The sequence below is a fragment of the Dromiciops gliroides genome, chromosome 1 (assembly GCF_019393635.1).
Source record: "Dromiciops gliroides isolate mDroGli1 chromosome 1, mDroGli1.pri, whole genome shotgun sequence".
NCBI classification, from domain to species: domain Eukaryota; kingdom Metazoa; phylum Chordata; class Mammalia; order Microbiotheria; family Microbiotheriidae; genus Dromiciops; species Dromiciops gliroides.
In genome coordinates this window covers 653,644,951-653,670,873 of record NC_057861.1, presented here as the reverse complement: position 1 = coordinate 653,670,873, position 25,923 = coordinate 653,644,951, and the positions used below count along the sequence as shown (strand labels likewise).

The 25,923-nt window shown below is 37.5% G+C and overlaps 1 protein-coding gene across 1 annotated transcript in view; it reads left to right on the top strand.

Annotated features, from left to right (window-relative positions):
* The window catches only part of BNC2 (basonuclin 2), a 516,527-nt gene that overhangs the window by 445,521 nt on the left and 45,083 nt on the right, over positions 1 to 25,923 (top strand). The window lies entirely within an intron of this gene.

The following is a 25,923-nucleotide window of genomic DNA, read 5'->3' as shown; positions in this document are numbered from 1 at the left end:
AGTTAATTTAGAGGGTCTAATTGAATTTTTCAAATAAATTGTCTACCTCTTATCCTTTGCAACATATATTGGCACATGAGCTACAATTATTTCCATGGTGGCCTTTTTACAGATGCATATCATGAGCCTTGAAATGTGAGATGTCCAAATGTTCTATGAAATGAATTTACTTGATTTTGGATGAACACTATAACAAATTCCAATCAGCTCTTTTATTTTCCTCTCCAAGGAGAGCCAATGAGCTATCCATCCATTTAGCTACAACTTCCTTTGTCCTCTAGTTTCATTTATAGCAAGAATTTCAAGACTGATAGAGTTTAGTCTCTCACATTTGGAATACCAAAAGCTAAATTAATGTTTCATGGTGGTCTAAAAAGATAAGATCCATGATCCTTAGGTCCCTCTCCTTCATTTTCTACCAGTCTGCCAACGTCACTGGAGAAACAAAGGGCATCTACACTGGACGGAGAGCCATTTTGCATTTTTCTTTATTTCATGGGTTGCCATGGCAAAGAATTCATTACCAGATATCCAGCCTATTGGTGATAAGCCTCTCCCTTGTTTAGCTTGGCTCATCCTAAGTAAGCAGACACAGTCTATTTCTACAACTGTACTTGAAAACATTTTAACATGGTAGAACCAAGCATAACTCTTAGAAAGAAAAAAAACCTAATGTAACCTCCATAGTATAATGAAGCACCTAATCCCTAAATTTTATAGATTAAAAAAAAAAATGAAGCCCAGAGAGATTGACTGATCTAATGTCACTCATTAGAAGCAAATCTAAGTATCATCTGAATTCTTAGGCCAATAATCTTTTGGTTTTAAAGTGACAAAACAGTAGAGTCAGCGATTTAGTGATTAGGGCTCCCAAAATATCCCACCTTTTTCTTTCCCCATGCCCAAAGTAGAAGATTGAGCCCCTTAGTAAGAGAATGGATCTGTTTTGAGGAGTTTGGTGCATTTTTATTTTGTTTTGTCTTCTAACTTGTGTTTGTTGTAGGTTGGAGGAGGTAAATTGTTTTGGGTATACTATAAACTCTTGTTCCTACTCTGGACTTGGCTAATAGATAAAACTTATTAGCAGCTAGGTGGCGCAGTGTATAAAGCACTGGCCCTGGATTCAGGAGTACCTGAGTTCAAATCCGGCCTCAGACACTTGACACTTACTAGCTGTGTGACCCTGGGCAAGTCACTTAACCCCCACTGCCCTGCAAACAAAATAAAACAAACAACAACAACAAAAAACTTATTAGCAGAAATGGTAGTTCAAACCCAACCAAATAAGTCATTTTTAAATAGAGTCAATGACTATATAAAGAGTTCCTGTAGTTTTATTGTGCAGAACTTGTAGTTCTACTAGTTGAACTCTGATAGAATGTTTCCAAAAAGAATCATTCATTTACCATTAAAAATGAGACTTTTACTTACAATTAAAACATTTGTCCCAATAGCCCCTGTCCACTTCCCCCAAAACAAACCCTAACTGCTTTCAAAGACTAATTTAATTTAGGTATGCAAGTTCCAAGTAGGTGGTATAGTGACTAGAATGCTGGATTTGAATTGGAGAAGACCTAGTTGTGAAACCTTCCTCTGATACTCACTAGCAGTTTGTGACCACAGGCAAATTCTCCGAATTTGTTTCTTTCTAAAATGCGGGTAATAAAGCCTGTAATACCGTATTCTGTAGCTGCTGTCATGAGGCTCAAATGAAATAATGTGTATAAACCATTTAGCAAAATTTAAAAGTACTTTAAAAATATCAGCAATTATTCAGTCTAATTTAAATTTAATTGTTTTTGAAATATTAGTACTATCATTTTTCAATTGCCTATATAACACAACAAAAATATCTAAATTCTGAAACATTGGTGAGTTGTGCTCTCTCTCTTCCCCGTTCCCTTTTTCTCTCTTCTCCCCCCTCTCTCACCTCTCCCTCAACTCTCTCCCCTGCTTCTTTTTCTCTCCCTCTATGTATGTATACATGCTGAACTACATATATATATATTTTAAATCTTGATGTTTCTTTTTTCTTATCCTTTACACCTTTCTCATGATTTTTATTTTCATGATTTTTGTCTCCTTAAGTCCTCTCATTTTAGGTTTCTTTCTCTGGAGTAAGAACTATTGGTTTTGCAACTTCCCTAATTCCTTAGCCAAAAGTCATCTGCTCTTTATGACTTTGTATGACTATGTCCTTTGCATATCATATGATCCTTTGTAGCATTATTAGTGTGATTGTTGTATCCCATATAGTGTGTAAGCTTCTTGAAAACAAGAACCATTTATTTCATTTCATCCCTAGCCCCAAGCCCCAAGCACAGGACTATTGCAAAATAGTTGCTTAAAGGGTATTAAATTGAATAATCTTCATCACTTCCTTTTTGGTCTGTAGATCCTAACCCATCTCTTCCAAACACAGCTCAAGTCCTACCCACTCCTACTACCTGCCAGCCTTTTCTGAATACCCTAATCCATATTGATCTTTTCCTACTTTGAATGAATATAGCGCTGTACTACTGACTGGATTTAATCATATATTGTCTCATATTGGCAGCTAACTATCTCATGTTCTTGTGCCCCCAATAAGACGGTAAATTCAGGGGCCATACCTTAATATTTATTTCATTTCCCTCACAGTACCTAATGTTCTGCTGAGCACAAAGCAGATGCTCAATAAATATGTGTCAGATGAAATTGAATCTAAGTGAAAAAAGGATGAGATTCAAATGCCTTTTTAGTTCTTGGAAGAATGACTCTGTGTAAGGCACCTACTAACACAGTGCCTTACACAGAGTATGTACTTAATGAATGTTTGTTGACTTGCACTGAACTGAAATACCATTGATAAAGTCATTGCCTCACTCTTATAACACCAATACATGTACATCCACAAAACTAAGGTGTGAGAGGAGACACATGCTCCTTCCTGGGGAGGTGGAGGGTGGAGAGGAAGAAGGAAGCTAGAAGGACAAATCTGCCAAGAAGGAGATCCATTAAGAAAGCTGGTAAGAAGTACTATTTGGGGGGGCAGCTAGGTGGTGCAGTGGATAAAGCACCAACCCTGGATTCAGGAGGACCTGAGTTCAAATTTAGCTTCAGACACTTGACACTAACCATGTGACCCTGGGCAAGTCACTTAACCCTCATTGCCCTGCAGAAAGAAAGAAAGAAAGAAAGAAAGAAAGAAAGAAAGAAAGAAAGAAAGAAAGAAAGAAAGAAAGAAGTAATATTTGGGTTTCATTGCTAGATCGAATTAAACTCTCATTTTAATAGTTCACATAGGTTTTGATCCTCTCCCCAAAATTCAAATCATGTGTCACTCCTCCAGCTGCCCTATCCATGGAAGCATAAAGTAGCAGCACGCCACTATTTATCTGTGTTGACACTAGTTTAGGAGTAATGATACTGAACGAAAGACAAAATCAAGATCATGAGAAGAGGGGGATAGGACAGTGCATGATGCTGTTTGTCTTATTGAGGGACCCCCAAAATGGAAGCGGCCAGCCTAAAAGAAACGAAGGATTGCAAGTGCGCACCACTGAACGACTCATTTCTGTGTGGCCTCCCTAACATCGGTTCTGATGCTTGAGAACTCCAGCAAGAGGAGAAATTCAACCAGAATATATCACTGGGAAGCAAGGAGTCTTCTTTCTGAAGAGAGCTTCTAGTCATCTTACTTCTTTCATGTAGGACTCGGCTGGGTTCAGTGCTCTCTTTGGTCTTATTTGAATAGTATTTTATCAGTCAGACAAAATAATATTCAACTATTAATATCGTTCTGCTAAAACAGATTAGAATAAAGATTTAATGTTATACTTTCAGTGAAGGGCTTGATGCCTACCATGCAGTGCTGTAATAAAATGGAAACAAATGAGGCAGCTCAAAGTTATGACTCTCCACGGTTTTTAGGTCTCTCATACATTTTTATAAAACATATATCAGAACTTCTGAATTGTTAAATTAGGGTTTTTTTTTTATGAAATTGTGTTCAAATACAGACCTGAGAGTAAAACTCCATGTACTGTTAGGCTTACAGTGTTCAGGAGTAGCTTGTAGCTAATGGCCTTGCTTGCTAACAACATACCCTCTGTTCTGCTTCCAATGGAGGACAGTTTGTCAGCAAAACACTTTTCATATTTTGTCCCCAGGCTGCCTGTTCTCTCTCTCAGCTTACCTTTTCATTTGGAACCAAGTGGATGGCCGAGTTTTATGTGGCTATTTTCCCATCTGTAAATGGGGTCTATATAATGTGTACCATAGTTTTATAATAAGTAATAGGAGATCTTCTTGTCCTTGGTAGACTGAATTTTACAGAGTTCTTCAGGAAAAAAACAAGACATCATGGGAATGAATGCACAGTGTTGTTATACTTTATTTTTAGTCATTGTTGGAATTAGAGAAGAGGTTTTTTCATTGTTTTGTTTTGTTTTAAGCAACAATAAATAAGCTTTGGCTTAGGTGGGTAAAAGAATGATAGCATAGTTGTTCATGAGAATTTAATTTATATGTGCCTAATGCTGATAAGTAGGATCAAATTAAACATCACTTAAAACAGGGTATAGTGGGATCCTCTCAAATGACATTGTCCATCAGTAATACCAGGAGGGTAAATGGGGTGAATATTCATGCTGGTATGTGGTGAATTAAGTGCACAATGTGCATTAGCAGTAATGGGAACTGTATGCCTCATTCCTCATGCACCAAGCTGAAAATTTACCCCAGCTTGAAATGAAGTTGGATCACCAAGTTTCATGAAATAACAGGGACAGTGTTATTATTCTTATCTTAAGGAGATATAAATTCTGTCTTGGCATTGATGAGTGATCAGAAAGTGATCACCTTGATTTTCCTTTTGAGCCTGAGACAGCTGTCCATCGAGTAGACCCATAGAGAGCGAAGGTGATCTGTGATTAACTGGATTGCTCCATTTCTAGCATGGAGTGTTTGGAACACTGTGACAGCCTATTTCAACTCTACTGAGTTTACTTTGCATTAGAACAAATATCCCTAAACACATTAGCCTTCCAGCATAGAAGTGGAAACATACAAGGCAGGAAGCCTACTGAAGTCTTTAGGGAAATCTTGAGTGCTTTGGGAGTGATTTATTTTCTATGGGTTTGAGTAGAGCAGCTTGAAAGAAGATGGGAACATTCAGGAAAGTGGGGAAGGAAATTCACCCTTTTCTTTTTTCCCATCCAATAAATATTCTCTCCCCAAAGCTCTCATAAGCTTGGATGGGCCACTCTATAGAGGAAGCACAATACATCTTACTTCATGAACTAGTGAGGCCACTAAATACCTAATATTCTTTTTCTTCCTTCCTTCCTTCCTTCCTTTCTTTCTTTCTTTCTTTCTTTCTTTCTTTCTTTCTTTCTTTCTTTCTTTCTTTCTTTCTTTCTTTCTTTCTTTCTTTCTTTCTTTCTTTCTTTCCTCCCTCCCTCCCTCCCTCCCTCCCTCCCTCCCTCCCTCCCTCCCTCCCTTCCTTCCTTCCTTCCTTCCTTCCTTCCTTCCTTCCTTCCTTCCTTCCTTCCTTCCTTCCTTCCTTCCTTCCTTCCTTCCTTCCTTCCTTCCTTCCTTCCTTCGCAAGATGAACCCATCCAGTGGCATGACTTGTGTTACATTATACTTTGACTAGAGTGAACACTCATGCAGATATAAATCTAATCTTACAGGGTTTTGCGCCCTAAGTTCAAAAGTATTACAGCAGCTGGAGACTTTGGCTGCTGAGCACCACATGACATATGCTGTGATTGCTCTCGAGCACTCTTTAGTAATTAATGGTGCTTAACAAGCATTCCTGTCCCTCTTTTTATAGATATGAGAGAACTGAGATAGAAAGGAATTTCCAAAATAGTTGCCCTCCTGTTCAAGTCAGAATCAAGAGTTGAGAATTCTTGTGTAATCAACTATGACTTTCTTTCTCTCTGTTTCTCTCTCTCTCCCTCTCTTCTCACACTCTCCCTCTCTTCTCTCTCTCTCCCTCCCCTTCTCTCTTTTCCCTCTCTCCCTTTCTTCCTCTTTCTCTGTGTGTCTCTGTCATTCTTTGTTTCTCCCTTTTCTTCCCTCTCCCCCTCCTCTCTAATTCCAAAGTTTAGTTTGTCATATCCATTGTCTTTCTAGGCAGAGGTTGAACTTCCTAAGATGTTCTCTGTTGAAAGTGAAATTCTAGACCTTATCAGGTGATGGGTTACAGAGTAACATTAACACCTAATCGAAATGTGTGTGCATATATTGACACTAAATCTTTGAGTATCCTTTTGGTTTAAAAAACCCAGAACATTTTTGCCATCTTCTCTTTATTGCTCCAGGCCATAATTACAACCACAGGAATGTTAGGTCTTGAAAAGTCAACCACCATCCACTTTTCCACCAAAGAAAATTATATCAGGACGTCAGAACCCCAGCAAAGTAGGCATATCTATCACAATGCTTCTTCACGATTTCATGAGTCTATGTCACTTGACTACTCATTAAGTAGTGAAACTATCTTAGGCCATGTTTATTCTTATTTATGAAGTAAGAATGTAGAGTTATTTGTATAATTAGAAATAACAAATGAGTTCATTTTCCATCTAAATGTATGCCCTCAAAACACATTTTGAAATAGATTGCTAGATTATTAAATGGAAATTGCCTCATATATTTTCAAGTAAAACAAAAAATTCCCACATTTAAATTTTTAAGTCTAATTCTCATCATACATACAAGTTCATCAATTTAAGGCGTAAGCTTTCTGAAAACAAATGGTCTTAGGCCAATGTAGGCTCTTTTAAAGGGTTGGTAGGCCCTGTCTTGTGCATACACAACGATAAATTGTTTTTCTCTTATGGGAAACTTTTTTGCAACTCTCTTGTATTCCATCAGAAGAATTGTAAAAAGACAAAGTCTGTATGTTCCAACTAGCTCTGTCTTTAATACATGATTATTTTATTGGAGTGTACATTAATTAATCCTGAAATAAGATCCTATGTGACATTCAAAGTTGTGTTGAGTAGCTCAGAGTTTAAATATTTTAGTTTTACAACTCTGTTATGCTGGCAGCAAACAATGGTGTCTCAGTGAAGTCAGCATATGAACGCGGCTTGTAATGACATCTGGAAGCCTTGTTTTATCTATAAGCACAGTTGTAGACAAATGAAAGCAGACAGATGTAAGGCTGGTGTGGCATCTTCGCCTCAAGCACTCTCTGGCTGTACATTTTCCAGTGTGTCAAAAACAGGGAGCTTTTTTTTCCAGTGGAATAAAAACATTCTGTCACATCCGTACACCAACTACTGTGCTGCCGTCTCTGAGTTTTGAGGTGTAAAAGGGCAAATATTGTTTAACTGTTAACAGGAGACTGAATTTGGAGTGGGTGGGAGCTGACTCAGTGTTCAGGTAACAGGTCACAAGGGCAAAACAGGGGAGGGGGGTACCTTATAAGTAAGGGTATTAATTTTAAAATAATTGCTTTTCTTTCGAGTGTGATCAGATTCAGGCAGATATGGGGAAGATGATTTAGAGTTGTGCTTACATGTTTGTCATCATCATTATTAACCAACCATACCAGCCATTCCATCATCCACCAACTAACATTATCAACCATTTGTTACTTACTAACATATTTATTTATAGTGCTTTGAGGTTTGCAGAGTACTTTTCTTATAACAACACTGTGATGTATGTAGTATAAGTATTATTTTTCTAATTTTGCTGATAACTTGCCCATGGTCGAAGAGCTAATTGGTAGCAGTCTGCAGAATGCTCAGCAACTCTCCTAATTTATAATGTTTTGCTTACAGCCATGGTTCTCAAGATATAGGGGGTAACAGGACTAGCCCTGGAGTAAGGAAGCTCTTGGTTCAAGGCCAGCCTCTGAAACATAAAAACCAGGTGGCAAAGTACATATCATTTACCCTCATGGTGCCCCAGGCAACTCTTTTTTTTTTTTTTTGGTGAGGCAATTGGGGTTAAGTGACTTGCCCAGGGTCACACAGCTAGTAAGTGTTAAGTGGCTGAGGTCGGATTTGAACCCAGGTCCTCCTGACTCCAGGGCTGGTGCTCCATCCACTGCGCCAGCTAGCTGCCCCTAACTCTTAAGTTATAACTAAACTGCTCATCTATTTCCATAGAAGGAATTTCCCCACTAGTCAGAGGTCAAATCCCACAGAAATCTTCTATTTAAATAATTGGGGACATTATTGGATATAATAGCTCCCCTCATACAGTGCTCTTATAGGTGAGTAGGTGATAGAATGGATAAAATGCTCACATTGTCTGATGCTCTACTACACCCTTTTTTTTTTTTCACCTTTCACTTCTTTATCTTGTTCTATTGTTTCAGGTCTTCACACTTGCTTTAAAAACTTGAGTTTTATTTTTATTTGGGTTTGTAATTTTTCCAGTACCACAGAACTATTCTTGGTAATGTAATATATACTGAACATCAGTTCACTAGAATTCAATGCTTATTAGAACTAACTATAGTTGTGTGTGTGTGTGTGTGTGTTGGGGATTCAATGGACTAATTTGTGGATATTTGTTTCTTTGCTAGATTCTTTGTTTTCTTGTCTTTTCACACTTTCTAGTTTTACCTATTTATAAGAAATGGTAGTATAAAGTAATTTATAGTTTTGGTGGTGGTGGTGGTAGTAGTTGTTTTCTTAATATGGTGTAATAGATGGAGGGGTGGCCCTGGAGTCAGGAAGATTTTATTTCAATAAATCTCTCAGTGTCCCAAGCAACTCTCTAAGACCATAAATTACAAAAGAGGTTCTGGTGAAGGAGGATTCCATATTAGGAGTTCCTTCCACTGTTAAAATGACAGATCCAAAACAAAAACAAAGACAGTAAAAAATGGACAACAGCTGTTTTGTATTTATGACAGTCACAGTCTGTGGTTTATTGGGCGTGTTCACTGATTAATTCTAGACCAGTAAGAAGACTTTTAAGTCATGAGAACTCACACTTTTTTGTACAAATGTCACAGAAAGCAAACAGTTTTGCCATGCATGTTTGTCTGACCTTACAAATTCTCACCCAGCAATTATACTGCTCTGTAGACCCCCTAGATTCTGCAGAACACCTTTTGAGAAACAACCGTCTTTAAGGATTTGTGCAATTCAAAGAAAGGTTCTCAATGGAGAATACTCTTTAGACTTGTCAGAAGTTTGAAAACTACCAGTTTTGGCTCATGGTTGCCATCAAGAATTATTGCCTAAGAGGTCTTTTGTCTTTAATAAATCTTGTCTGTTAAAGAGTAAAATATATTCCCAGAGTGTCTGTGTGTCTGTGTTCTATGTATGCGTACATGTGTGCTGCTATTTGGAGATTGAAGCAGAGACTGCATTACTTCAGTGTATTTTTCTGTTGTGGTCTGATTCCATTTAAGCAGCAAAATTTGTGACACTCTGTGTGATGTATGGAATTCAGATCTTGGTCTCTAGGGTGCTGTGGCTGTATGAGTCCATGAAGTGTAAGGACATGCCATCTAAATAAAGCATTGCTAATTATTTTAAAATGAATTTTCCTGAAATCTTAGAAGTCTTGGATGTGGTTCGTCATCTTCCAAAGACCGGATCTTTCCCCTTGAAACCAGAGGCATATAACTTAATACTCCTGGCGATGGGGAAGAAGAAAAAGAGAGAGCAAAATTACACAAAATACATGTCATTTGAGAGTAGTGAAGTAATGGAAATAGATGTGAGAGGGTTGCATGGGGAGTGGCTCTACAAAAAAGTTTAATGTGTCCATACAACAATTCAACTCATGTCCATTGCATGCAGTTGAACGAAGCCAGCCTCTCTTACCATGGGCTTCAGTGACCCATTCAGTCTGCCTTGGTAGAATCCATGGCAAAAGATGATTAAGAGCTCAAGGCTTGTTTGAGGATTTTTTTAAATTTTTATTTTTAAAGTAACTGACAAGCATCTTGCTATTAACCTGAGGGAAATATAGTTGTCCATTTCCTATCCTGTCCCTACCACACTACCATCAATTCTTTCTGAGTGCTTTGTATTCTGAGCCCCTGAGCCCAGATAAGTGCCTTTGTGTATACAGAATGGCATTTTTTTTTGTTTTTGTTTTACATGCTGTTAGCACCAGGCAGAGGAAACGAGTGTGTGTAATCGAAAGTGTACAGCAAATGGCCATTTGTACCTGCAAGGAGTAAATGGGCGCACTCAGATGGATAGGCCAGTCTTTTAAGAACACTTGAGTGAGCTGATAGGCAGACATAGATGTACCTGTTACACCAGAGACCAAAAGACCCTGTACCTTTGCATGACTTTTCACTTAAAAACTACTGTTTGTGGTTCAGTGATTCCATCACTCGATTTGTGCTCCATGGCTTACAAGCCTCTGTACAGCTCCTGAGAGTCCTGGTATCTAAAATTTTAATGTTGTAATGGTGACCCCTCAGAAATGGCCCTTCATTGGAAAGCACATTAGATTTACCTTCAAGGATTTAGCTTAATTGGTAATAGTAAATATTTTACCTGATTCTTCTAAACATGTTTTTATCTGTTTGAAAAGGTTGGGACCAGAAGAAAGACAGCAGATTCCACCTATTTTGCTGTAAATTTGAAAGCATTCTTACAGCATTGTAGAATGGGGCAGTAGAAGGGACATTCAACTTGACTTTGCCTTCACTGGACTTGTTCTCAGTTCCTGGCTCTGCAACTTACTGCCTGTATTACCTTGAGCAAGTCACATAACATCTCTGGGTCTCAGTTTCCTCATTGGTAAACAGGGGAGGGATAGAGTGGATCAGTAAAGGACCTTCCACATCTATCATCTTATGACCAACTTTCTGGCTTTAATGACAAGGACCAGTGTCAATGACTGAGAAGACTGCAAGAGTTACATGCGATCTTTTAAATTCTGCTTAATGTCTCTTTCTACTTGAAATCCTTAGAGTGAAAGTTCAGTTTTGTGACATTGGAAAGTAAGATTTTTCCTCTGCTTCACATTTCCAAAGCTGCATCTTAACATTTTTGATTGTCCCAATATTGTTGTATGAACATAGGTTGATATAACAAGTAATAAGGACCCTGGGCTAAAAAGTAGTTTGATTTGCTTGCAAATGACTGTTCTGCTAACTTGGACGCCTTATAATTTAGAACATCTTTATTTAATCAACAAACTGCCTTTTGATAACATTCTGATTCTATCACTCAACCACCTGTGTGACCTTGGGCAAGTAATTTAGCTTCAGAAACTTATTCAGCCCAGAAATTGGATTCCATTTTTCTCATCTGTATAATGAACGGAATGGACTAGATTACCTTAGTGGCCCCTTATACTTCTAAACCTATGATTCTATGATCTTTTAAAAGTCTATATTTGACCAAAATAATAACTTCTTTTCATACCATTTAAGAAAATTATGGATTCATGTGATTTTTTTCATTGTTGTCAGTAATAATTTTTTACTCAGATAAAATTTTTATAACTGATATTATGCCTCTATATTTGTAATTTTAAAAAATTTTGGCCATTATTAACATTCTCACACAAGTAATTGATGAATGAAAACATTCCTTTTCAAAGTATAAATTTATATCCTATTGCAAATATACAGATTACTACCAAAGAGGTTGTATGTAGTACATTGAAAAGACTATTGGCTCAGAAGTCAAAGGACTTGGTTTCCAATTAGACCTACTTCCTGGGGTAAATAACTTCACCTCCCTGGGTCCCAGTCTTCTCATTTGTCAAATGATGAAGTTGGATTATGAAATGGCTCCTGAGATGTTTCCAACTCAAGGTCCATGATCCTATATTATATCTTTAAAGTATTTCCTACTCCATAATTGAATAAAAAAGTGTCATACCCATGAAAAAGTTTAGAGATATCTATATGTGTTTAAAATATGACAGAGTAAGGGGGCAGCTAGGTGGCGCAGTGGATAGAGCACCAGCCCTTGAGTCGGGAGTACCTGAGTTCAAATTCGGCCTCAGACACTTAACACTTACTAGCTGTGTGACCCTGGGCAAGTCACTTAACCCCAATTGCCTCACTAAAAAACAAAACAAAAAAATATGACAGACTAAGCCAATTGATATGTTAATTACTAATGATAATGCCCTCAGACATTTTTTAATAAGGTCTTTGCTTCTAGAAACACAAAAGGTATGTGTGTGTATGTGTGAGAGTGTGAGCGTGTGTGTCTGGGCGCTTTGAAAGTTTGTAGTGTCATCAATGTGTAATTGCTCACAATTCAGTTAAAAGTGATTCTGCACTTTAGGAAATGGTTTCATGAGTTGGTGTGACTAAAAATATCATCAGCTTGGTATCCAGCTTTTGGGGATAAAGCTTTCCAAATTTAGATAGGCTTGTGTTCTGATGGCAGCAGGCCCTCATTTACACATTAAGCCTTTCTGCCTTGGTAGGACTGCTCAGAGTTTGGGCTTTATCAGCATCGTCTTATGAGAGCCCAGTGTCTTCTCCAGACAGTACTTCAGGTATTGGGTATTACCTTTATTGGAGAGGCTGTGTGTTTGTATGTGTGCAGTTCATCTTTAACATCTCAAAGAGTTAGGCTTCAGGCATATATTTTGGGCCTATTGAAGATGAACCCCAGAGGGATTAAATCAGCCTTTTGCGGTATTTGGGGATTGACAACATTTGGGATTCTACAGGCCAGGGTAAGAAAGCAGTATGACATGACCTTGTTATGGGTCTCATGAACTAAGCAAACAACTCTCCAGCCAGTCAAATAGTAGAGTATATGAGCAAAGTCTTGCTTCTTTAGATATCCATAGTGTTGTCAGTTCTCAACTCAAGGACTGGAAAGTCCTCAGAAGGCTAATATTATGACATCCACAATAACTATAGTATCGCTACTCCAACATAATACACAGGATCGTGGGTTTAAAACTGTAAGAGGCCTAGGACTTTACCGATGAGAAAACTGAGGCCTGGGGAAGTTAAATGACCAGTCAATAAAAACAAAGCAATATTTCTTTCCTTAAAATTGTGTATTATTAGACTGCTATCTAGTGCCTACCGCTAATGGTTTTTTGTTTTTTTTTTTTAGTGAGGCAATTGGGGTTAAGTGACTTGCCCAGAGTCACACAGCTAGTAAGTGTTAAGTGTCTGAGGCCAGATTTGAACTCAGGTACTCCTGAATCCAGGACCGGTGCTCTATCCACTGCGCCACCTAGCTGCCCTAATATTTTTTTTAATATTAAAAAAAAATACTTTCTAAACTTTTACCTATCTTCCACAGGTAGAAAAGTTACCTACCTTGATGTCTGGTAATATTTCCTGTGGTCTATATATATTCTCAAGTAGTCAAACTAGAATATACTTATCCCACTAGCTGTTAATACCTGGTATCTCTGTCCCAATTATCATATTGATTCATCTGTTTATATTTCCTGTCTCCCTGTAGAATGTAAGCTCTCTGAGAGCAAGAACTGTTTTTCATTACTATCTTTGTGTTTCTAGCATCTGTACTAACTTGCACATAATAGGTGTTCCCTAAATGCTGGTTTGAATTGAAAGTGATATATGGACAACACAATTCCTTATCCATTTACCCTTTCAATTCATTTAGAGCTTAATTTTCTTTCACCAAGCTCTCCCCCCCCCCCTTTTAAATATTTCTTCCTTTAAGCTCTCATTTCTGTAGTACTTATCTACTTGAATATTTTGAGGATACTGCTTTTCCCCCCCTTTTGTGCTAACTAATCGTCTTTGTAAAAAGAGCATTAGATGCAGCAGAATATATGGCAGATATTTCAATTTGATCAAATGAGATAATATATGCAAAGTGCTTTGTAACTGTAAAGTATTATTTAAAGTAAAGCTATTACTGAAACAAATATAGAAGGAGATCCTTTTGCAGCCCTGAATAGCTTTCCAGTAGGTATATGGTTAATACAGATCTCACAATTTCTCAGCTAATAAGCATCTGTACATTAGATGATCTATACTTATTATACCTAACAGCCCTTTCATCTGATAATTTGCATTAAAAGATGTTTTTAAGCTGATCATTCTAGGTCTAGCTAACACAGTTCATTGAAGAATAAAATCAGAAATTAAGTTATGGACTCTTTCTAAGAAGAAAGCAGCATTTTATCACCTTGCAGAGAGTGTGTTTTAAGACTGGAGCCTTTTGTTTCCTGGGTCATTTATGTCCAGTGACTTTTCAAAAAGCTAGTTTTTAAAGTATTCAGTGGGGGATAAAAAGGTACTCGTTCTTACTCTGTGTTGTTCAGGCCATATTTGGAATATTGGGTTTTATTCAGAAGCAATTCTGGATATCACATTTTAAGAGGGAAATAATCTACTTACTTCTTTGTCCAAAAGAGAACCAGTAGGCCAGTTGTTTACTAATGTGACTTTTCAGAAACCTAATTAACCTTTCAGAGACTCTTGTTTCTTGTGTATTGAATGAGGATAGTAATATTTGCGTAGCCTAATTCACAGGCTTCTTTTGGGGAAAGTAATCTGTAAATAGTGTGGTACTATATTATATTTCCCATAATCTCTTCTTCCTCAATTTTTTTCTGTACTACTTGTCACATAACATTGTTTCTGGTGGTCATCTTCTTGGCTTCCTTTTCAAGTTCATACTCCAGACCTTAGCGTACTACTCCTCTGGGCCTCAGCTTCCCCATCTCAAAAATATGGATAATAATACTTGTACTATTTACCTCATATTCTTATAAGTTTTAAATGGTGACAGGATCATGCAACTGGAATGGATACCAGAGAGTATAGCACTTTAATTTTACCAGTGAAGAAACTGAGACCCAAGGAAGTCAAGTGACTTTTCCAGAGTCATACAAGTCATAAATAGCAAGGCTAGGATTTCAACCCAGATCCTCCAGTTTTAGATCCAGCCTTTTTTCTTCTACAACAGAGGTGTCAAACTCCCCATTGTGGTAGGAACCAAATTAAACTGTAATTGAGAAATATTTAACAAAATACATAAAAATACAGCAGAACATAATATGAATTTGTGGTTTTCTACATCAATATGGTTTAGTGACCCCACTTCCATTTTGAGCTAGACACCACTGCTCTATGTACTATACATCCTTTCATGAAATGATGTAAAATTACTTTGCTATCCTAATGTTCTAAATGGATATGAATTGGTTTTATTAGGCCTTTTAAACCCAGGCAGCAGGAGACACCCTAATGTTTAGCATTTAAAATGTAATTGGTGTTTTCCCCAACTTTTTATAAGATCTTAAATAACTTCTGACATACATTTCTTTTCAAATTTATTGCTAGTCATCCCTCTTCAATGCCATGCATATCCTTCAGTATCCTACCCTTTCATTACTAAGCCCTCCTTTCATTCATTCAACAAACATTGATTAAGTGCTTAATAAATGCCAGACACCATAGTAGGTGCTAGAGACAAAAACGAAATAATCCTTGCCATCAACCATCTTATATTCTGTTGGAGGAAGTTGAAGGGGGGGGGGAAGGAACAAAATTGAAGACATTTAAGTAGAATCAAAAGACTTGCAAAATAATTTGGAGGAGGGCAGAGTACTGTACTAGCAATGAGGTGGGGGTGGGGGATAGGAAAATGTTTTCTGTAGGAGTTCTGAACTTGAGCTGAGCCTTGAAGAAAGGTAAGGAGAGTGCATTCCAGGCTTGGGAGATAGGAGATGAGATGCCATTCACATGGAACGGCAAATGGGACCATTGCTGGACCAAAAAGTGCAGTGAGCTTGGAACCATAGCTTCAAGCCAGATTATAAAGAGCTTTAAATGGCATCTTCTTTATCTTCTCCCTTCCTCCCACTATTACCTACTGCCATGTATATACATACAAAATGAGACTTAGTTATGCTTATGTTAGAAATAGTTTCAGAAATCATAGAATTGTTTTGTTGTTGTTATGGGGGTGTTGTTTCCGTCATGTCCCATTATAAAATTGAAGTTTGGGCAGCTAGGTGGCGCAGTGGATAGAACACCGGCCCTGGAGTCAGGAGTACCTGAGTTCAGATCCGGCCTCAGACACTTAACACTCACTAGCTGTGTGACCTTGGGCAAGTCACTTAACCCCAATTGCCTCACTAAAAAAAATTAAAAATAAAATAAATAAAATAAAATTGAAGTTTTAGAAAAGGGAAGAGACAAATAACCATGGGGAGATGGCCTGAATACCTGGTGGGAATGGAGGACTAAGCCAGGGGATGTATAGGAACAGGTTAAAGAAAGAGAAAAGGGGAGAGAGGATTGTACTGGTAGTGATGCTATCTCTGGTTGGGTCCATCTCTTGAGGAAGTCTCTGTGACCTTGTCAGAATATTCCAGGGACTTCCCTGGAAGTGACAGCAAAGTTTGAGAAAACATTGCTAAACTTGTAATTACCCACAATTCCCTAACTGTGATGAAGCCTTCCTCCGAAGCTCAATTGGTGGATTGTGTCAGTATCTCAGTTCTGTGACTAAGTTCTTCCAAGTGAGGCTTTTTAGCCTTTAATGGGTGGATAAAATAAAACTCATGTTGGCTTATGACCTTCCCTCCTGACTGAGCTGTAGAAGAAATTGATGGAAGATCTTTTTTGGACATGGGAATTTCTGTCCTGTTGACAGAATGACATGGCGTGTGTGATTAAATTAAATTAAGATCATGTCTATGCTTGACAAAGTGTACTAATGAAGGAAAGTGAGTCAAAGGATTTATTGTAAATTGATTGAAAACAAAAACACAAAACTCTTTGGAGAAAGCACTACCAGATTAACTTTTAGAATTATAAGGCTATCAGTCCTGTAAGGTCCTCCAGGTTCTGGGCTGGAGTAGACTAGAAAGTTGAATGGCTTTTCCTTCCTGGGAAGAGGTGGCTCTTTCTGTAGATCTCTCTATGACAGGATATAGTATTCCCAACCTGCACTTTGAATTGCATGGAGGAATCAGGATAAAAGACGCTGTTTGATTTATTAATTTCTAGTGGATTAGAACTACAAATGTTTGCTATGTTTTTTAATTTGAGAAGTAGAGAGAATCACAGCAGCTTTTAATTATGCATTTTGTGTAATGCAGCCCTGAATAGAGCAGAACAAAATTAAAATTGTGGCTCAAATGCTAAATCTGAGTAGATGCTAAAGTGAGCTGTAGCGTAATGCTAATGGTTTTGCATCTTCCTGGCATTATGTCAATAATGGCTCTAATCACATTAAGTAGAGAGCCCATTAGCTTATGCTCCAGGAGTAGGCACCATAGCAACATATTGTGAGTCCTGAAATAACTTTTGACACACTTTTTTTAAAAAAAAGATGTTTCCATGTTCAGCCTAAGAGGCAAAGGGTATGCTTTTTGAAACATGTTGCACTCAGGTGTGGTATGTGTATAGGCATATACACATGAAACCAAACAATATGCAATATTGTTGGTTTTTTTCATCTCATTAGACTGATCTTGCTTACCCATCATTATAGGCTTGAAAAATATTACCCAATCTACCCACCTTCCATCCAGGCTCTGTGAAATGGAATTTTTCCTGGAGTTTTTAATGGTAAAAAATTACATTTGCTTATACATCTCTTCCTTGTGGGGTGAGAAATTTTCATTACTTGCTTGACTCGTTTTGTTTTCAACTTATAGGACAATGTCTTTCTACCTAGCTCTATGTTTCTTACCATCGGGAATTATTACTAGGGTCATGTCTATATAACTGAGACAGCAAAATATGGTTGGTTTAATTCACTGGGGATTGTCTTTCATCTTTTTACTGTAGAAGAGGAAAGTCTGTTGCTTTCAGTTTCTGGATGGACCATTCAATCCGAGCCAACAATATTTTATTAGTCTTTGTTTGGCTTAGTGACTGAATGAACTAAAATCAAGAACTGAAAATGTTTTTTTTTTTTGGTTTAGTATGTAAATAACTCTTCTTTTAGTGATTTGGCCTTGGAGAAAGGGAGAAAAATGGCTTGTCTCCATGAGTCTTTCTGCTATTTCTGTCGATTCCTACTTGTACAAGGGAAATCTCTCAGTGTTATTGCTGAAGGAATGAAAACTACTAAATCTCATGACCCTGGAAAATTTACTCAGAAATAGTTTTACCAAACTTGTTGTGTTTGGGAAAGAGAGGGAGAGACAGGGAGAGACAGAGACAGAGACAGAGAGAGAAAGAGAGAATATGGCCAAAGCATACCTCATGGGAAAGGCAAAATTTAAGCAAATAAATTAGCTTTAATTTTCTCAAACACTTTCAGATCTATGTGGGCGTGTCAGGAATCTCTATAAACACACATATACAATCCAGATACATACTATAATACAGCCCAAATACATACACATGCACTTGTGTGTGTGTGTGTGTATATATATATATATATATAAAACATATATTTTCAAACCTAGGTCATGCTGATTCTAATTCCAGCATGCACTCTATCCACTGGATCATGCCATAAGTGTGTATATGCATGTACATTTTTGTGATTGCACACATATGCAATATACATGTGATAAGGAATCATAATGAGTTATATATGTGTAATGGTAGAAATACACATGTGTATACTCTAGCCCAGTGGATAGAGTTAAGTACAAGATTTGAAATCAGCCTGACTTAGATTTGAACCTTACCTTAGATATTTACAAGCTGTCTGATCCTGGTCAAGTCTAAGCCTCTTCTATAAAATGGAGAAAATAAGGATCACAGTTTTAGTCATTTACATTTTTTTTTAAGCAATAACTGAGAAATTTTCCTCATACGAGTAAGAGTCAACAGAAATTTCAAAAGGATTCATGGAAATAATCTCACTGATTCCCACTTTCCCAGTCACTTTTTATCCATTATACTCCTACTCACAATCTGTGGCCCAGCCACACACACTTCACACTGTCTCCCATCCTATCTTCTACATGAAGCTTCTTCTGATTCTCACAGCTGCAAGTGTTATCCCACTCAAAACTACTTTGTATTCATTTTGCACATATTATGTCTATACTTTAAAATGTAAATGTTGTCTCTACCCTCCTACCCCACATTGCTGCCCCCCCCCAGTAGAAATTAAGTTCCTTGAAGGCAGAGACTGACTTTTGTCTTTGAACCTCCAGTGGTTTTTAAAATGCCTGGTACATAGTAAGTGCTTAATAAATGCTTAATTAAAGTGCTAAATAAACATCAGCTGTTATTCTCTGTACAAAGTCAGAAAGTAGAAAGAAATAATGAGTTTAGGAAAAAAAAAGTGGTAAGGTGGACAAATGGAGGGGCAGAGGAGAACATCTTAAAACCTAAAATTAACATAGTGAGAGTTGTAAGGTCCAGCTGTTTATTGTCTTAGAAATCTTTTCTTAAGAACATCTGGCCATTTAATTAAATTATTAACATTTGCAAATTCCCAGAATTACATCTTGGGGATAATTACATAGGAGAGAGATTATTTTTACTTATGTTTAATGATTTTTTTAAATGAGTAATTTCCTCATTTGAATATGGTATTCTGCTTCTGGAGCAGTATTAAAACTTAAACACAGATCTTTGTTTCTAAAGATTTTTCTGTAAAATGTTACCTTTATGTAGACAAATCTCAGCCCCACCTCCCTTTCATTCCCTTTCTCCTTACTGAGATGATCAAACCCATTAGACATAACATTAGATAGAGCTCTTCTATGGTCTCACCCATTCTCTTCATCCTCTCCTCCTCTCTAGTCAGAGGTGGGGGGGTGGAGTGATTCTTCTCTTTACTAAGCCTAATCTTTTTAATTATTCCCTATTCCCATTTCTGCTCATCTCTTCCAGTACTTTCCTCTATTGATCATATCCATTCACTTTTGGTGATGGAAACTTCTCCCCTTCTCTCCTGGGTCCCTCCTAAAAATCCTATTAAAAAATTCTTTTAACAGTAATAGACCCTCAAGTTAATGTTCTCTCTCTTCTTGTTCCCTGCCAAGTTTCTAGAAAGAGTAGTCTACAATTGCCGCCTCTACATCCTCACTGTCTACTCATTCCTCAAACTAATTTAATCTGGCTTTTACTCCCACAATTTTACTAAACCTGCCTTTTCTCAGTCCTTATATGCCTTGACCTTTCTACTACATTTACTACCATCTCCCCGCCCCCTTATTTGATATTCCCATCTCTTTTGGATTCTACATTGGCATTTTATTCTGATTCCTTACCCTGTTTCCTAGAGTTTTGTCTTTATTCCTTTTGTCTTTTCTTGCTTTGATTTCTTCCTTGGTAATCTTATGAACTCATGTGCCTTCAGTTATTACCTCTGTGTAGTTGAAACCCAAATCTCTATCCAGACATCTCCCTTAACTTAAATCCCATATTTCCAACTGCCCGCTTGGATGTCCTGCTACCACTTCATTCCAGAACTGAGAGTTTAAGTCACATGCTCATGGCCACAAAAGTAGAATATGCCCTTGACAGCCAGGTGGTACAGTGGACAACATACCGGACTTGGAATCAGGAAGACCTAAATTCCAATTTTGTCTTCGTTACTAGCTGTGTGACCCTGGGCAAATCCTTGAACTGCTCTGTGCCTCAGCTCCCCCATCTCTAAATTAGGAACAATAATAGCACAGGGTTGTTGTGAGAATTCAATGAGTTAAACATATATAAGCTTTGGAAATCATAAACTTTTGTATAAATACTAGTGATGATGGTGGTGGTGGTGATGAGGTATTCAAAGCAGAATTTTAAGTTAGGTCTTCCTGTTTCCAAGGCCAGTTATTTATCTATTGTACTAAATTGTCTGTGCCCCATTGCAGTATAAAATACAATGCCCCCTTATTGAGATTCTCTCCTCCCTTGTCTTCTATGATATTATTTTATTCTAACAATTGCTTTTCTGAGAAGTCTTTATTTTTCTTTTCTCTCTCCCTGATTCTTCCTTCTTCTAATCTCAAATGGTGGATATTCCTAAACATAATGTCTTCATTCTTCTCCATATTCCTCTATTCTGGTCCTCAGTGAGCTTAACCTCTTCTTCTCTTCTTCTCTTCTTTAGTGATTAACTTTATTTGTGACATTCAAGGTCACCCCACAATTTGGCTCCAGACCATCTATTCAGAAATATTTTATACTACTCTACTTCATTTACCCTATATTCCAGCTAAAAGGAGCTACTGACCACTCTTCGATCTCATCCTGACTTTTCCTGCTTCTTTATATTTATGCAGACCATTCCTCACCCCAAAAGAGCCTCCCTCCACATCTTTGCTTACTGAGAGCCTTCTCCTTCAAGATGCAGTTCAGGTCCATGAAATCTTCCCTAATCTTCTTAGTAGAAGTTATCATTTTCTTGCTAATGTCTGATTCATCTTTGTTTGATTTCTATATACTTATCATTCTGGTTAGTGGCACGATTATTTATATAGAACTACTATGTCATCAGATCTTTGAGGGCAGAGAATATTCAATGACATACCACCATAAATAATGGTTGAATTTGAATTGGTGCTCCAAAATGCATAAAGTCAAAGGAAGACTATATGGGAAAACAATGTTTAATATGTGTAAGAGGCAAATGGTTTCTATCAAGCTTACCATAAGCACCCATCTTATTTCTATGTATAAGATAAATCAGCATGAAATATAAAAACCATTGGACTTAAAGTCAGGAGACCCAGAAACATCTCAAGATTTTTTATTTACTAGCTGTCCAAGGTTAATCAAGGCACATTACCTGTTAGGACATTGGCTTTCTCATTTGTAAAGTTAAGAGAATAATATTTGCACTACCTATCTTGGGAGTCTCTGTGAGGATCATGAGATAAAAATATATAAAGTAATTTCTAAGTGGTGGTTGTTGTTGTTATTGTTGTTGAGTTGTTGAGTTGTGCCCAAGTCTTGGTGACCCTATGAACCACATATCCTCCACTATTTCTCCAAGTCTGTCCAAGTTAGCGTTCATTGTTTCTATGATACCATATACCCATCTTATCCTCTGACATCCCTTTTTCCTTCAATGCTTCCCAACATCAGGGTCTTTTCCAATGAGTCCTGTCTTCTCACTATGTGGCCAAAGTATTTAAGCTTCAGCTTCAGTATCTGAGCTGAAAGTGAATAGATTGAAGTAATTTCTTTAAATATTGACTGGTTTGACCTCCTTGCTGTCCAAGGGATTCTCAGAAGTCTTCTCCAGCACCACAGTTCAAAAGTGTTAGTTCTGTGGTGCTCAGCTCTCCTTAGAGTTGAACTTCCATAGCCATAAATTGCTACTGGAAAAACCTTAGCTTTGACTATGTGGACAACAAAACTAGTATGCCAACAAGCCAACAAAGTTAGTATGCTGTCCAGATTTGCCATAGCTTTCCTTCTAAGGAGAAAGTATCTTAATTTCATGGTGACAGTTGCCCTCTGCAGTGATCTCTCTCTTTTTTTTTTTTTAGTGATCTCTTTTTTATATATTTTTTCTTCCTTCCTTCCTTCCTTCCTTCCTTTTGTGAGGCAATTGGAGTTAAGTGACTTGCCCAAGGTCACACAGCTAGTAAGTGTCAAGTGTCTGAAGCCAGATTGAACTCAAGTCCTCCTGAATCCAGGGCCAGTGCTCTATCCACTGTGCCACCTAGCTGCCCTGCAGTGATCTCTTTTTGAGCCCTAGAATATAAAATCTGATTCTGCTTCCATTTCTTCTCCCTCTTTTTGCCAGGAACTTGCCATGATCTTACTGTTTTTTATGTTAAGCTTTAAGCCAGCTTTTACACTTCCTTCTTTCACCCTCATCAAGAGGCTTCTTAATTCCTCTTCACTTTCTGTCATCAGGGTGATATTGTTGCTATTTCTCCCAGAAATCATTCTCATATATATATATATATATATATATTTTTTTTTTCAGGGCAATGAGGGTTAAGTGATTTGCTCAAGGTAACACAGCTAGTTAAGTATCAAGTGTCTGAGGCTGGATTTGAACACAGGTCCTCCTGAATCCAAGGCCAGTGCTTTATCCACTGTGCCACCTAACTGCCCCCTCCTCCAGCAATCTTAATTCTGGCTTTTGATTCATTCAGCCTAATATTTCACATAATGTATTCATCATCAAATAAATGAAGGGACAACATAAAGCCTTGTCTTATCCACACAGTCAAAGGCTTTAGTGTAGTCAATGAAGAAGTCGATGGATTCTTTGGTTTGTTTTTGTTTTTGTTTTTCTGGTACTCCCTTGCTTTCTCCATAATTTAGCAAATGTTGGCAATTTGGTCTCTGGTTCCTCTGCTTCTGAGAAAACCAGCCTTCTCTCCTGGTAATTAATTCTTGGTTCAAATATTGCTGAAGCCTATCTTGCAGAATCGTAAGCATAAACTTGCTGGTGTATGAAATGAGCACAATTGACAGTAATTTGAACAATTCCTTGGCACTGCCCTCCTTTAGTAGTGGGAAAACTGATCATTTCTGTGCCAGTGACCACTGTTGAGTTTTCCATATTTGTTGACATATTGAATACAGCATCTTCTTTTAGGGTTCTAAATAGTTCAGCTTGGGGTGGTGGGCAGTGGATAAAGCACCAACCCTGGATTCAGGAGGAACTGAATTCAAATGTGGCCTCAGACACTTGACACTTACTAGCTGTGTGTTGCTGGGCAAGTCACTCAACCCTCATTGTCCTGCCCCCCCCCCAAAAAAAAAATCAACCAATAGATCAGCTGGAATTCCATCTCCTCTACTAGCCTTATTCTTAGCAATCCTTCCTAAAACCCACTTGACTTCATTCTACAGGATGTCTGGCTCTAGATTAGCAACCATACCATCAAGGTTATAGGTTATCAGTGATGTTAAGATCTTTCTTGTTTATTTCTTTTGTGTATTCTTGATATCTCTGCTTAATTCCTTCTGCTTCTTTTTAATTCCTACCCTTTTTGTCTTTTATCTTGTCCATTTTTACATGAACCTGTCCCTTGATATCTCTTATTTTTCTTGAAAAGATCTCATCTTTCCCATTCTATTGTTTTTTTCTATTTCTTTGCATTGCTCATTTAAGAAAACCACCTTATTTCTCCTTGCTTCTCTAGAATTCTGCATTCAGATGGGTATATCTTTTTCTTTCCAACTTTTTGCTTTCCTGATCTTCTTTTTCTTTGAAAAAATGATTAAGCACCATAAAAAATGGAAGGTATTATCATTTAGCATATAACCACATTTCAATCAGCTACAAGTAAAAACTTCAATTCTGGATAAGCAACTTTTTATTTCTTCCAAATTCTTATTGGCATAATTAAGTTAAACAATATAAAGGTTTTTGTTGACAATTTGCACTCATTTACTTTTACACATGCATACACATATCCACTGGTGTGTACATAGTTTTTTATGTGGCCTAAAAAGAAAAGCCTTTTAAAAAACAAACCCAGGAAACAGAGAAACACAGATTACAGTAAACTTATCTGTTAGAGAAACATCTTAGCTCAGTTTGGTGTTCTGCATCCTTTTGAGAGTTAGTGCTGTCCACTCATGCTATGAGAGAGGAGCAAGGAAGAATGATGTGTAAAATTATGAGAAAATTAAGCAATTTTATATCTCTTTCTGAATCCTGATTTTACAACTCTCTTCCATGGAATTCATTTTGGCTCCACCTCCGGAACTCCATGGAATTTAATAAACATTCACTTGGCACTTATTATTGTCAAGTGTCAAATCAACAGATATAAAATTGTAAAAAACTATTTCAATTCCAAAGGTAAATGTGGATTTTCAAATTTCTCTGTATCACCAGTCTTCTTTAGCAGCATTAGTAGTTTCATAGTCTTATGAGATAGTAAAAGTGGAAGGAACCTTAAAAATCACTGAGGGTTGGCTATATGAGGACAATTTGTGTTGGTTTAAAACACTTGCTATTAAGAGACCTGTTGTTACATGGTTGTCCATGAATTCCTCCTGCTTAATTTAGAAAGAGAACCCTATAATGAGGTGAGAATGACACAGTTACAGCAGTCTTTTTTCAGGACAGGAAAATCAAGCAACTGAAAAGCTAAGCTGCTTTCCTAAGTCATGCCCCTCTGGAAGTCCAGTGGAAACAACTTATATCACTGGACACTACAAGGAAGAAGCTCTTTATACTACAGCAGATTACTGGGCACCTTCTGCCATATTTCTGCATCCTCAAGACCAAAAGAACTCCAGGGGATATCACATAGCTTAGATTTATCATTTAAACAAGTCCTGAGGGGGCAGCTAGGTGGCGCAGTGGATAAAGCACTGACCCTGGATTCAGGAGGACCTGAGTTCAAATCCAGCCTCAGACACTTGACACTTACTAGCTGTGTGACCCTGGGCAAGTCACTTAACCCTCATTGCCCCACAAAAAAATAAAAAATAAACTAGTCCTTGTAGTATCACATAACTAATTCCCCAGTGGATCTCAAAACATCTTGGCTATTTCATCCTCACAGCACCCTAATAAAGTAGACAGACCATTTTAAATTGAAGCACTAAGCAATGAGGCACTTTACCCCCATGTCGCCCAGAGAGCAGAAAAATTGGGAATAGATTCTAGAAATCTGCACTATTCATTCTTGTTAGAAAATCTTTCTTAAAAAAGGTATAGTTCTGGGGGCAGCTAGGTGGTGCAGTGGATAGAGCACCGGCCCTGGAGTCAGGAGTACCTGAGTTCAAATCTGGCCTCAGACACTTAACACACACTTATTAGCTGTGTGACCCTGGGCAAGTCACTTAATCCCAATTGCCTCACTAAAAAGAAAAGAAAACAAAATAAAAGATATAGTTCTTTTTGAAATATATAATCAACTCATGAGTTACTCAGTTACTAATCTCTTGCATTTGTATAGTACCTTTTGCCTTTGAAAGAACTTCACACATGATACTGTCTCATTAGATCTTGAAAACTCAGATTTATATTGAATACTGACTCTACCACTTATGTCTCTATGACAATGGAGAAATCACTTAATGTAATTTTTGTTTCCTTGTCTGTAAAATGGGGAGATTGGATTAGATTACCTATAAGGATCCTACAGGCCTAAATCCTGTGAGCCTATGAAAACCTTAGGAGG